Source organism: Anser cygnoides, chromosome 4 (assembly GCF_040182565.1).
Source record: "Anser cygnoides isolate HZ-2024a breed goose chromosome 4, Taihu_goose_T2T_genome, whole genome shotgun sequence".
In the NCBI taxonomy this organism is placed as follows: domain Eukaryota; kingdom Metazoa; phylum Chordata; class Aves; order Anseriformes; family Anatidae; genus Anser; species Anser cygnoides.
The window spans coordinates 71,017,170-71,032,180 of NC_089876.1; positions in this window are offsets into that span (position 1 = coordinate 71,017,170).

Sequence of the window (15,011 nt, forward strand, 5' to 3'; positions counted from 1 at the left end):
GGGGTTTCATTATATCCTATAAATGCTGGCACTGGAATACTTTCCCCAGGGCATTCTCTGAATAAAAGAAAGGAGAAAATGACGAACGCACTTAGCACATGCACCCACAACTTCACGATAAAAGCCAGCATTTCCCCATACAACACCTGTTGTTGTAGCTGGGTTAATTACTTTTCATTGTAATCAACTGCCTGAAATATTTATCACAGTGCCTGTAATTTCCCAAATCTGAAAGCGACACCCATAAAAACAACACTTTTACTCTAATATTTCAGGTACTGCATTCTGTGGGTTCAATTTTTTCTCATTTTCAGTCCATCGTGCATTATATTACTTATTACCAGAAAATTCCATTAATAAAAAACTTATTTTTTAAGTGAAAGTGAATTGCTTATGTTATATCAAAATACTGCTGCTTACAATAATGATTTAACAACATCATGGTATCTGAATGTATAATACCATAACGCTCCCCATTTCCATTCCTCCTCTCTTGCCTTTTCCTGAGTTACAGGAGCTATAAATCGTACAGACCTGTGGTGTGGCCCTGATGAAAAATGTGGATTTTATTTTCTGTAAGATACAAGACATGATTTTTATGGAGGGAAGATGTTTGCAGAAAGGAAGAAAGTGTGTAAGGAGGAGACCTGTGGCAAAGCATTTGGAGTGGGTTTGGGAAAAATCCATCCTGCAAGCCTCCTGGCTGTACCCAATTCTGCTCCTGGTGTAGGTGATGGAGCACGTTTTTTGTTGCCTTGCACAAAAGCAGGACTAGATCTGGTAATATCAAAGAGCACTCAACAATTTTCAACCTTTAGTATTTTATTACAACAAAAACCATACTAATATAATAATGACTGCCCCCGAATCCAGTTTCTTAGCAGTTCCACAAAGTCATTGCAAAGTGCACACTGAGGTAAAATTTGAGTAACTTCAGAGAGTCCTTGGCTGTTTTGCTCCAGATGTTAACCAATAGCGGTAACATCCTGGTTACCACTAACTCAGCAACGGCTGAGCTCCTCCAGTGCAAGGAGATAGTTTAGCATTGCAGTCTTCCCCAAGAAACAAATCCTTTAGTCTCTGGAGAGGCCAAGGACATTCATTATTCCAATGTAGAGCTAAGAAGTGTTGTCTTCTGCTGCATCTGAGAAGATGGAAAAGCCTCGTTAGCACTATAAAATTTGCAAAGCCTGCAGAGGAGGGAGAAAAACAAATCGGGAAGCCATGTTCTGTGTTTTATTTTTTAATTTTTTTAAAGAGGCCTTTCCACAGCCCTGAGGTATGGACTAGAGTTGGAGCTAGGAGAATAAATGTGGTAGACAAAGGGAAAGGTACACGATGAACTCGTGAAGTCATAGAATCACAGAACGGCTCAGGTTCGAAGGGACCTTAAAGACCAACTAATTCCAACCCCCCTGCCATGGGCAGGGATGCCACCCACTAGATCAGGTTGGCCAAGGCCCCATCCAGCCTGACCTTGAACACCTCCAGGGATGGGGCATCCACAGCTTCTCTGGGCAACCTGTTCCAGTGCCTCACCACCCTTTGAGTGAAGAATTTCCTACTAACATCTAATCTAAATCTCCCCTCTTTTAGTTTAAAGCCATTCCCCCTTGTCCTGTCATTATCTGCCTGACTAAAAAAGTTGCTCTCCATCTTTTTATAAGCCTCCTTTAAGCACTGAAAGGCTGCAGTGAGGTCTCCCTGGAGTCTTCTCTTCTTCAGGCTGAACATCCCCAGCTCTCTCAGCCTTTCTTCATAGGAGAGGTGCTCCAGCTCTCTGATCACCTTTGTGGCCCTCCTCTGGACCCCCTTTAACAGCTCCATATCCTTCTTGTGCTGGAGGCCCCAGACCTGAACTCAGCACTCCAGGTGGGGCCTCACAAGGGCAGAGCAGAGGGGGACAATCCCCTCCCTCCCCTGCTGCCCACCCCTCTGTTGGTGCAGCCCAGGACGAAGTTGGCCTTCTGGGATGCAAGCACGCACTGCTGGCTCGTGTCGAGCTCTTCATCCACCAGAACCCCCAGGTCCTTCTCTGCAGGGCTGCTCTCAGTGAGTTCCTCACCCAGTCCGGACTCATGTCTGGGATTGCCCCAGCCCAGGTGCAGCACCTTGCACTTGGACTTGTTGAAGCTCGTGTGGTTCACATGGGCCCACTTCTCAAGTCTGAAATAATATTCCTCGTCCCACTGCAGAACTGTGGTTCTGCTTCGCTGGAGCTTTTTGAGGTAAAACACTAAGCCTGGATGATTGTTGGCAAGTTAGCTGGAGCCTCATTAGCTATAAGAAAGGTATGAGCATATGAATGATGGAGTGAGAAATGGGTAAGACTTTTTGATGCCCTTCTGACTGTAGAAAGAGCAAAATTGTACCAAACACAGCTATCTATTTGGAAGCTAAAATTATCAGCTCAAACAAGTGTATCCTTTCTAATTTACTCTGTTTCCCCTCTTTTCTGAAATGGTAATTTTTTGTGGAGAGAGAGTTCTTTGGAAGTCATGCTCCCAGGAAATTACTATAGTAATGAGGCAATTTTCAAGCAAAACGATTAAAACGATTCTCAAGACCTTCCTGGATAAAACCACAGGCAAGCTGGTCTGATGTCATAGCTGACCCTGATCTGAGCAGGAGGTTGGACTAGAGGCCTCCTGCTATCCCTTCCAGCCAGGATTACACTACAGCCTGAAGACAAGGAGCATGTAGCCAGGCACTGAGCTGCAGAGTGGTAAATACACTTTAACCAGTGGTGCTAGCTCTTTACTGCTTCTTTCGTGATAGAAGAAGGTGTGAGGTCTCCTAGAGAGTGACTGCTACAAGCTTGTGGAAATTGAAATAGCCCCCCCCAGATGGCTCTAATTTATGTCACTGGTTCTCTTGGTTTATAAATCATTTGGGGGGGCTCTGACTTTTGCTATTTGTTTCACCTTTTGCTTTTCCTAAATTATCAGTCAGTAATAGTTATGTGCTGAAAACTTGCTGTTTTTAACCTCAGCACCTTTGTGGAGAAGAAAGCTCTGCCAAACCTTCAGCTGCTTTCTTGCACGTTTTCTCTGCTTCCCCTACCTTTCAGGTGTAGCCCCGTATGCTTACAACTCTTCAGCTTGCTTGTTTGCTCTGGGAAACTTACAGTAAGTAGGACTATTAATTGTAGTTTTTCAAATATAGTGCTCAGGTAATAGTGCAGTGTGGTTAGTTGGCTGTTGAAGGCTTTAAACTCCAGGCAATTTAAAAAGAGTTATTGCCAGATGAGCTGTCCATCAACAAGATTGTTATTCGTAGGTCTAACGTCGTATCCATGTATAACAAGATTTTGATTGACAGGAAAGTTTGTTTTAGAAGGAGCAAAGGTCAACATTTCACTGACAGCTTAACAATGGAAATATTGCATCATCAGTATATTTTATGGAAAGATACATCTACATAAATGTAACATACGATGGTGCAACCCTGACACAAGTTGAAGCTCTGAGCTACGATGAAGAATTAGAATACTTGGAAATAAAGTTACTTGTGCTTTATCTTCGTCTTGTAGCATAGTCTTAGAATATCTCTGGGTATGGCTTGTGCAATGAATTTGACCCACATCACATAGAGGTGCCTTCTCTGCGTGGCACCGTGGTTGAGTGGATGAGACGTTAATTGACTTTGTCAGGGACTTGCTTGGGGGACCCTGAACAAACAACTGCACCTGTGCTTCCCTTTCCCCTCAATTTAAAAGGGAGAAAGCATTTAGTCTGCTGTGAGTTTTAGGCATGAAAAACTCCCTAAGTACTTTTGGCTGTAAAAGAGTTAGTTTAAAAAAAAAAAAAAAAAAAGCTGAAGGTGCATAAAAGATGCCAACAACTGAAAAACCAAAAAGTTCAGAATATCAATCCTTCTGGCAAACCCCTCCTCATATTTCTGTATGTTCTTCCTTCCTCTTTCATTTCCTTCTCGAATCTCTCTGCTGTACTTTGACAGATGAGCTCATTCCCTCTAGTCCCAGCCTACTTCTCAAACAATTGATAGCTCTTGACTTTGCCTGTGAAAATTACTTTGGCATTTACTAATGTACGTTAAGCTAAAGCAGACTAAGACAGTTACTTATTGCTATAACAAAATTGTGCTGTGATGGCTGAGATCTGAGCTATTTTTTTCTTAATTTTCCTGTTCCATAGCACTTGATAATCCCTCTTCCCAGTCTCTGATTGGAAGAAGTCATTTTAATACTCTCTTTTAGCACTACAGTCCGGCAGTTTTGATCTTCACAAGTGCCTGTGTTATAAACCCAAAGGGACTGAACCAACTAAGCTGGCGAAATAGAAATTCAAAGGACAAAGCTCTCCAAGCATCTTCCTCTAACACAGCCCAAGCGTTTAGTTAACATTTGAATTAGACACCGAAGGTCAACAAATTCAGGCCCTGCCAGCACAAGTGGGTCAGCGAGAGCTGTAGGTGGGAGCTCTCCCTGCTGCCCGTGTCCCTTTGTTCACACATGAGGATATCACAAAAGGCATCATCTCCTGCGTGTCAGGTTTCTTTCTCCACTTCTCCAACATAGTTATCCTGTTCTCTTCAACCACTAATGCATGGAGTCTCTCCTGGAGCCAGGGTCCCTCTCCACGCTGGGTCACAATTCCTGTCTTCTCCCATCTCTGGAAAACCCTTGAGCCCAGGCTACCCAAAGACACCTCATTTTAACCTCACGGACCATAAAAAAGCAAGAGAAGCATCCTCGAGGCATGGTTAGAAAATAGAAACAACAATAATACAAGGAAGTGGCTTACAAGGAATGTTACTCATCAAGTAATTAATTACCTGAATAATGGATATATTTTAATTCCTAAAAGCTAAAATTCAGTACTAATTATTATTTTTAACCTGAAAAATTTACCTAATCTAGTTGAAATAAAATGTGATAACATTACTACCAGGAATGACAAATTTTTACTCTAAGTAATTCAGCTTTGTAAGCTATGAATTTTTTATGACATTTCTTTGTTTTTAATTTTACTTGCAAGTAGTAACATTTCCGTTCTGCACAAGCAGAGAAGTTGGGACCTTCATGTCTGATAGATACTGATGCAAACAAAGCTGAGCTGAATTTGTATTATTCTCCTTCTTCTGGCAAGAAAAGCCAATCATTTTTTACAGGCGTTATGTTTTCATTAACATTTTCCATGGTAAGTTTTAACATTTTTGCAAATTAAAGTAAAATCCAAAGCCACAGTATTTGTCCCCCAGCCAAAAACTCTGATCCACCGTAATTACTAGGTTATTTCAGTTTGGGCTGCTGCTGCAAATTCTTGTCGTGATGTGGATTTCTCATCTCAGGCTGACCTTCAACCACTGCCCAGCTAGGGAAAAACGATGTTCTGGACTTTGGTGAGAGTAGCTTTCTATGTGTAGAAATGCACTTAAGGAAAGAGAGAGACTACAAAACCCAACCCCTCATAACGAAGTAGTGTGCATCTTGAAACACAAGGGGGGCACAAGTGCTCACCCCTGGGGGCTTTAGTTGACTCGGTAAGGTTTCCCTCAGCATTTTGAACCACCTTAATCTGCCAAGTGCATTGTATTGGTGAGGGCAAATGATAGAGCACCTTGTTGTTCTGGTTTTACTGTGATTAATAATCCTTCCATTGCTAAATGATAGCATATCTCTGCCTTTGCAAGCCATGTCAATAAGTGACTGGCAGTTTATCTAAATATAACTTTCTGCGGGTGAGCAAGGGATGAGCAATGCCAATAAAGTTCCTTTCCTCCCAGTTCACCCACATTGGCCCCTGAGATGACTGCGCTGACCTACTGGAATGACATGATCTCATCTGCCTGGTGTGAGAGCAGATAACAAGGCTTCGTGATGCAGCGGTCCTACCCGGCCAAGGCAGGCTTTGACCTCTGTATGCTGCCATGCAGGGTGCAGTTGAGTATGCTGAAGGTTTTTAGAGTCACCCTCTCCCAGGGTTGCCCCTGGTGCAATATAGGCATGCAGCACGCGTGCTCTCCCTAAAGTGATGGGGTTTGCCCATTGGGATAACAAGGCATCAACAGGTTGCCTTTCCAGCAGTAGCCTACATTTTGGGTAGCATGGTTGATTAATGTGTATATCCGTGGCTCTCGATGCAGGAGGACGCCCAGAGCAGAAATGCTGTCTCTTTTACATATTGGAAGGAGGATTTTTTGATAATGGGGATACAGCAGCTTCCGTGTGTGATACAGCCAGCGGAGGCATTGCTCTGCACCTTGCCCTGGGTGGCTCAGAGCAGGCTGAGTGCCAGCACTTCCCTTTGCAGCTTGCTTTTTTTCCGTCCCAGCTCTCTGGTTATCTGATGGAGGGTGATCCCGGGGTGAACCCGGAGCTGCTGACATGGGCTGGGTGGTAGGCAGCTGCAGGATGCTGGGTGCAGGTAGCGTTAACCAGATTTAGTGCTAAAGTAAGTTCGTTGCATTTAAGTGTCTTGCAAAGCCTTTTAGAGTTTATTGTTTGTACTTATTTCACTCCGCTTTACTCCAGCATGGTTGCACCAGTTCAGTCCTTTGCATGTATGCTGCTATACTGTTGTAAAAGCACTTTCTTCGTGTTTCAGTACAAAAGCAGAAAAAGCGGGGCGAGCACCCGGCCGGTGCCATTGTCTGGCTGCCCATTTGCACCAGGGAGGGCAGCCCCGCATCTGCCATGTGCCAGAGGGATGCCCTGCCGGGAACCAGGGCTGCTTCTCCTGCCAACAGGAGCAGGAGTGGGGCCAGCACGCCGTCAGCTTGCACCGGCAGAGAGCTGACAGGCAGCTCTAATCCACGCTGCTGGTACCCGGGGATGGCAGGGCGTGAGCGCAGGGAGAAGAAAATAGCTGAAGCTGCACGGCAAGTGGCAGGGCTGGCTCCTGAGAAAACCATAAGGGAGAGCTCTGTCAGGACCAGCAGAGCACGTGCCCCTTCGTTTAGTGGAAGGAAATGTTGTTGCCCGTGTGCCGGTGCTTATATGAGTGTTATGTCCCCTTTGCGGAGGGGGGTAACGTGCACTGGAATTCTGTATGTTATAGTGTAGGAAGACAGAATCCACGCCAGTGGTATAATATATATATATCTGGGGGGGTTGTGTTGTTTTGTTGTCAATTTTATCATACAGCATCAGGTGTAAGCTTCACATCTATATTTCTAACTGGTTTGCGAAGGATTTGCTTTCACGAACTTCCAGTTTTCACCCTCCAATTTGATTTATAAGGAAGTGCCACGTTGACATTATGCTGTTGTTGTGTTTTTGATGGCAAGCAACGGAAGGAATATAAAAGTCAAATGTAAGCGCTTTGGCTAAGCGAATGTCCTTACTATATGTTTGCACTGTCCCTGGCACTGTGGGCCCTGACCCAGCTATTAAAACATAATGTTAATAATAATCATCATAATCTGTGGCACGCTGCTGCACTGCCAACTGGCTGTTGGCACTAGCGCTTGGGGAGCAGAAGGGGAAGGCTTTATATCAAACGTGCTGGTGCCCAAGTTCAAATTTACCATTTTTATCTTCAAAGCCCATCCCAAAGTGGGGAAGGGACTGCCTCACGCCTCGGAGATCATGACCTCCCATGACAGCTACATGCTTCCAAGACAATGGATCTGTCAGCCGCAACAGAGAGACTTGGAAGGGTGGGAGACAAAGATCTCTAGGCAACTTGGCCCACGATTATGGAATGCCTGGAGGAGATCAAAACCACCACAAAACTCGCCACCTCCACATCACGCTTAAAGACCATGGCTTTTCATTTGTGCTTCCCCACAGTACACCATCCCCTCACAGAAAAGAAGAAAGTCAGTGTAAAAACACGTGCTTGTAGGGGTGTGGAGGCAGGAGGTGGGGTGGAAATGTAGATATATTTAGCTGTTTGCTTGCCTGGGAGGCGCTCAGGGTCCACGATGAAGAGGCCGGTGCAAATGTTCAGCCATCTGCACTCTCAGTAGTTGGGAATATCAGTGGGACCCATTATTGTGATCTTTATAATGACAGCCGCCTGATAATTTTCTTTGCAAAACGCTGTATTCAGAGCTGCACGAGACTACATTAGAAGACCAATACTACGTGTAAGATGAGCACTAAAAATGAAGGCAGCTCCAAATGAAATGCCTGGAAAAAGGTGAAGATCAAGAGAATACCCCTACTCAGTTTCACATCCCTGCTTCTAAGGATGTCTGTGATTAAATAGGAACAGGCATGGGCCTTACATCTACATTGCTGAATGCTTCCCAGGAGGTCCAGTCTCATGCACACTTGACATTTCTCCTACATAAATTAAATTGAAGTGATGTCTATGTAATTTAGGATTAGAGTATTAGAGGCACCTCCCAGTGCCTCTCAAGGAAACTGCTGGTGTTTTGTTAACATTAGCAAGTATTTCTAATATGAGGTATGTTGTTTAGTGGGAATAAGAGCGTTGTGCATGTGAGGAGTAATATTGTGCACATAGACATTGCAAGAAAGGAATATGTTTTCCTTTGTTGTTGAAAGAAAACTGAGTAGAGAACCATGTTCTTTAACTAGTGACTAACTTACCAGTATTTTCCAGCCCTTAACTGTCTATACAAACCTTTCATTTTTAAAATATGCATCCTTCTTCAGTATATTGTGAGTGACTTATGTGTCATAGGCCTCTTTCTTGCTTTCTTTCTTGCTTTATTTGCTTTAATGGTATTTAGAGACTTTATTCTGCTTGTTTTTTTATATATTCTGGAACTAGATTAGTACAACCATCAGAACGATTTCACCTTGTGACAGTCAGTCTTCCTGTTTGCACTTTTTGAGTAAATATTGCACCCATTTAACAGTAAAGCAAGTGTTCAGAGGTAGCTTATTGTTTCACCATGAACAACATATTCACAAAAGAAGGATGAAATAGTCACATGTATAGCTGACAGTAATACTAGTACTTCACATTTTTTCCCAAGCATCAACAACTATCATTTGCCCTTTCCCATGGGATGCAGAAGCAGGAAGTCCTGTGGTTCTGGTCCCTCTTTTAACAGTATATCCTGACCCTTTTCTGCCAGCACCAATTCCTTTTATAACCCTTTTCCTCTAAACTTGGAAGACTGGGAGTTGTACTAGAGATTGAGAATCAAGAAGGCATTTTATAGGGGTATAAATGCAAACACAGACACCTCTGAGTTAACGATGTTGATTGAAGGTGTGTGTCCCATACCTAAGAGGTGGAAAAGGATACTGCTGGAGCAGAGCAGATTAGGAGTGGAAGATGGGACTAGAAAGGAGAAGAAAATTCCTTGTCGGCAGATCCTGGGGGCCCTTCCCTGGAATTCCACACCAGCCTCCTGCCTCTGCTCCAGTTGACTTGCTCTGGCCTGTTCTCTAGAGCTGCTGAGATGCCCTGATCTATCCAGCTTGACCTGTAGCATCAGCTGCTTGCTTCTCTTACTTCAATGGAACCAACAGTTTGCCCACTCATAGGAAATAAAAGATGTTTTAGCTAGAGGCTTTATACAAATAAACTAGTACAGATCTACAGATGTATCAAGGGAACAACTTCATGTCTCTACAGATTTACACATTCTTGCAGTCCCTGTTAAAAAATAAAAAATAAATAAAAAAAAAAAAACCACCACCAGTAAGCAGTAATTTGGCCTGGTGAAAATCTTCTCCAGGACTAAGCCCTTGGCTGATATCCTGAACAATTTCTTCTTGTGCAAAATGTAGTAATATCATTGCATATGATTTAATTTCAGAGGAATTAGTAGCAAATTTTCTGACATGGGAAGAAAAAAATCCCATTCTGTCGACAAGCACTATCATTGTCAATTGGCAAAAATGGGAAAAGCACATTAAGGAGCAACTCTGCAAATCAATTATTTCATGCAAAGGCCTTGAGGATCTCTCTCTTTTAAGATTACTCTCCCCTTTAAGAACTCTTTTGTTGTGTTGTTGTGGTTCTTTTTATTTTTCTCCCCATGTCAAATGTGAGAGGAGAAAGAATCATCCTATTGTAGTAGCCTGAAAGTCAATGTAGTTTGTGTTAGGAATCTTTTTCTTTTCCCATGACAGTAAAGTGTGAAGAAACTCCTTGAGTGATGAGGTGCATTGCAAATTTGGTGAATTGCATTTGCAAAATAAGAACAGCACAAACTCTGTTGCCTTCTAAAACATGTTAACTGCTGTTAGGTTCCTTGGAGTATTTGTAAGCCACTTGGATCAGCTGCTGTAGTTACACACTGAGGAGTGATGGCCTCCGATTGCATGCCCTGCAGATGTTTAACAACCACTTCGGGAGCAGCAGAACTAGTGCAGTCTCCACTGAAACTTTCCTTACAAGTTTTCAGATGTGTAATGAGAACTTGAACCTCAACCCTCTCTTAAATGAGTGTTAATGTGGTTGCCTTCTCCTGGCCACCTGTTTTCATGGAACTCATGGGATCTTGATGCTTTTGAACCCCAGGGATCGGTCACTTTTTGAGGAAATTGATCAATGGATTCAAAAGGGAAGAAGGAAGAAAGAGCAGTAAGAAACAAGCTGGAAGACAGGTGACTGTGTGAGCCTCAACGTCTTGGGAAAGGAGGATCCAGAATGTAACGCTCCTCCCTGTATTCTGCAGGGACTCATGAAGCCCTCGTCTCTTGGTTTTGTTTCAGAGGGAAGCACAGTAGAAGGCTTATTCCTTACTCTGACATAAGTACCATATACTGGTCTACTTTTGTGGAAACTAGATAATAAGTACATTTTTTTTCCTCAAAATACTCCAGGGCAATGCAATCAAAATAAGCATTTACATGTCAAGGAAATATTACTAGCGTATTGTACCTGGAAAACACTTGATTCTGCAAAAACTTTAGATTTTGGGCCAGGGTTTTAGCTCTTGTGAGTCTTCTGTTGAAGGAAGAGGAGCTGGAACGTATCATGTTTTTATAGATTTATTTTCTTTGGGGGACTTGGGGGTTTTATATTTGTATTTAAGCAAAACTTTCACTGATATTTTGAAGATATTTTTAAAGAATTCTGTTTCGTCTCAGCTGGAGTCTGTCATATCAACCCCAAGCAGCGCTACAGGCTGGGAGATGAGTGGTTGGAAAGCTGCCTGGCAGAAAAGAACCTGGGAGTACTGGTTGATAGGCAGCTGAATATGAGCCAGCAGTGTGCTCAGGTGGCCAAGAAGGCCAACAGCATCCTGGCTTGCATAAGAAGCAGCGTGGCTAGCAGGGCTAGGGAAGTGATTGTCCCCCTGTACTCAGCTCTGGTGAGGCCGAACTTCGAGTACTGTGTTCAGTTTTGGGCCCCTCGCTACAAGAGGGACATGGAGGTGCTCGAGAGAGTCCAGAGAAGGGCAACGAAGCTGGTGAGGGGTCTGGAGAACAAGTCTTACGAGGAGCGGCTGAGGGAGCTGGGATTGTTCAGCCTGGAGAAGAGGAGGCTCAGGGGCGACCTTATCACTCTCTATAGGTACCTTAAAGGAGGCTGTAGCGAGGTGGGGATTGGTCTGTTCTCCCACGTGCCTGATGACAGGACGAGGGGGAATGGGCTAAAGTTGCGCCAGGGGAGGTTTAGGTTGGATGTTAGGAAGAACTTCTTTACTGAAAGGGTTGTTAGGCATTGGAATGGGCTGCCCAGGGAGGTGGTTGAGTCACCATCCCTGGAGGTCTTTAAAAGACGTTTAGATGTAGCCCTTGGTGATATGGTTTAGTGGAGGACTTGTTAGTGTTAGGACAGAGGTTGGACTAGATGATCTCGGAGGGAGGTCTCTTCCAACCTAGGCGATTCTGTGATTATGTGATATTCTGGTGTCCCTTTTACCTAGGATATCACAAAGTTACAGTCGGAGAGGATGGTAGTTTTGTGGGAGCAGACTAAATATCATCGCCTGGAGAAAATGAATTTCATAAAAAATCCCATAGCTTTACTTCATGTCTATGATTAAAAAAAAAAAAAGAGCATACACAAAATAGAGGAAAAGACAGTATTTTCTTAAACAATATCTCTCCATCTCCTTAGACGCAGGCAAAGTGTGTGATTCTGTGATTCTGTAAAGTGACACTATAAATAAGAAGTGATGAGTAGGGGCAGACTGGATAAAAGGTAATAAAATTGGATATCTAGTTTCTTTTATATCAATTAAGCTTTCTCTATTTGATAACCCTGGCTTTACCTGAGCTCATTCAATTGCTAAGATGTAGGTGATTGGGTAGATTCACCCAGAGAGCTGTAATAATTTTCTGTGTATCCTGCTACTTGCAGGAGATACTCTGCAGAACTATCAGAGGACCGTTCATCACAGTGGTGGATTTTGGATTTTAAAAAAATGAAATGCCAAAGTTGTTGAAACTGTGTTTCTTTAGAAATATTTCTATTTTAGCTTCTAGTTCTAGGGAATGAAAATGAGGTCTTTTCTTGTGACGATACCTATTTTCAAATACACTTTTCATTCAGAGCTGTACTTAGACTGCACAGGAAGAGTGAACACAACATTTGACTGGATAAACCAAGCAGAATATGATTGGAGAGCAACATGGCATTGCCAAATGAAATGCATTTCACTATTTATCCAACTCCTTCATGATCATTTGGTTAATATTTATTTCTGTTCTCACCCTTTGTCTGGAAAGAGCTTCTTGGGAAGTCACGCGGGGAAAGCATTTGTTTATGTGAGTTTGTGTGTTGAAATTTACTAGGGATGCAGTCTTCCAAAAATATTTCATTGGTTTTAGATTAAACCCATTTTTGATATGGATAATTCCTAAGAAGCATAACGTTTATGGTCTTTGTTGGATTTATAAAAGCTGGATCAAACGTATAGATAACTGCATTCAGTGTGATCCGTGGAGATCTCCCTTTCTGGCTTTCTGACATTTTGGCAAGAATACCCTCTCTGTCTTAGACTATGGGTACATTAACAACATCCTCAAAAAGAGGAATACTTGCACATTAATAGAGCCTTTTTTTTTTTTTGTCACTGAGTGGAAAATAATACCGAATGTCTTTTTCTTACCTGTCCTGGGATATTTGTAATCCCATGGGTGGTTCTGGATTGATTCCACCAGCCAAAAAACGACTCTGGACTGAGTCTTTACTTGACCAAAGGCATCTATGGGTATGGGCATTAGGCCTCTGCTTATGCAAACAGAAATCTCTCTCCATTAACTCCTGACATGGAGGATCCTGTCCCAGGATCCCCCAGATTCCTGCCCCTTCCAAAATGCTGACTTTGTGTGATGACAGCCCTCTGTCCTTTTTATCTCTGAGGAGACCAGAGCAGGGGATTGTTTGGGCTCACAAAGCATTTCTTTTAGAGAAGAGAAATGCTCTTGCTTGTAGGCTGTGATGCAGCTCAGCTCTCTGAAGTATTAGTTTCCACTCCTTTTGTTTTTCACTGTCAGCAAGTGTTACCATGTATACTACACCACATTTCCCCGTCTGTGACTAAGGATTCCTGTGCTGGCTGAGGGTGGAAATAATAGCAAAAAGTCCTGGTGGCCGTGGGCCTTGTTCTTTTCAAAACTCCCGCTCCCATGGCAACAAGGCCTATTAGAAGGTAGCAGTCTTGTCACCACAACTTTAAGTCCTAATAACTCGGCCAAAAAGATAAAACGAAATGTGGCAACCTTATCTTGCTCAATCTTTTGCATAAAGTAATTTCTCAGAAACATGATCAGCAGTAGAGACAACAAGTGTTTAAAGGGGAGAGGCTTTGAGAGGAGCAAAATCCATTCACATCCGAGTTTTGAAAGATGAGTGAGAGATGGAAGAAAACATGATATCGCAGCAATCTTTTTACTTCTTCGGCACAGTGAACAATTGACCCAAAGTTTCAGATTTTGAGATTTTTATGATTAACAGGCCAGCTGGAGATTTGAAAGTTGCCTTGCATCTGAAGTATCTGAAATTACATTTGCTTTATGAAATTATTATTGATTACAAACACTTCTGCTCCCAAAAAAGGAGAAAAAGGGAAAAATAGTTTAAACACTCCCTGACCAAAGCAGGAATATTTTGTTCGAAGATCATTTTTTGAAGTGGACTGTATTTAAAAGGTATGTTGTTTCCTACAGGCAGGCAGTATAGTTTCACGTATCTGTTACCTGTCCTGGCTTCAGTCCTACTGCATGAGCATAACTGGCAGTGCAGGTTGGCTTTAGGTGTTGAAGACTCACTAATCTTTGTAGTTACTCCACGTATATATTGCCTATACAATTGTATGCCATAAACAAGTGACAATTCCTGCCCTTGTTGCAATTACAAATCGAAGTGTTACCATGGTATAGTATTACGGGATGGTTTGAGCCAAGCAGGAGATGGTAACAGGTGCTACTCTGATACCTCATAAACTGGAATTTATGTTTCAGTGTGAAAGGCATCACAGCCATCGATAAAGCTGCTGGGAGTGAGGTCTGTTAGGTTGAACCCAGGGTGGTTTGGACCAAGGGAGGACCTGGCTTGTCCCCGTGACAGTGAGGGACTGCCCACATCACAAGCAGGGACTCGTCTACAGGAGGTTTGCCGGTCCACTGCTTGAGCAGGCTGGCCTGGTGTCCAAGTTAAACTGCTGTAATCAGAGGGCCTCAAGTCTGGTGTGTTGCTCAGCATATTGCAGTCACTTTCCAAAATACAGAAAAAGCAGCATAGAAACCTGACAAAATACCAGACAAAAGACCGAAAAGGCAACCTGAGAAGCAAGGATGTCTCACAAGGGCTCTGCACTTTCCTTCTGAAAGCAGGTTATGTAGGACGCTGCTCTCAGCGCTGTTCCTCAGCCTCCCCAGCTCATGCACCCTCTCTCCTGGTGTTAGGTTTATCACTTAGGTCACCAAGCAGTGTGATAATCCTGCGTGAGGGCTGTGCATTTCAAAATGGCTGAGGGATTCCTGCAGAGTGAGCCAAAGTGCATTTGTCTCTGTGTTAAACGGGGAGACACATATTGACCACGTAGGTACATGAATTTTAACATCTGGGTGCCTGATATGAAAAAGTATGCGAGAGGTAATAAAAAAACATCACAAAGTCAAATGGTTTCTTTTTCACCGTGGAGCTCTCCTCTTTGGTATG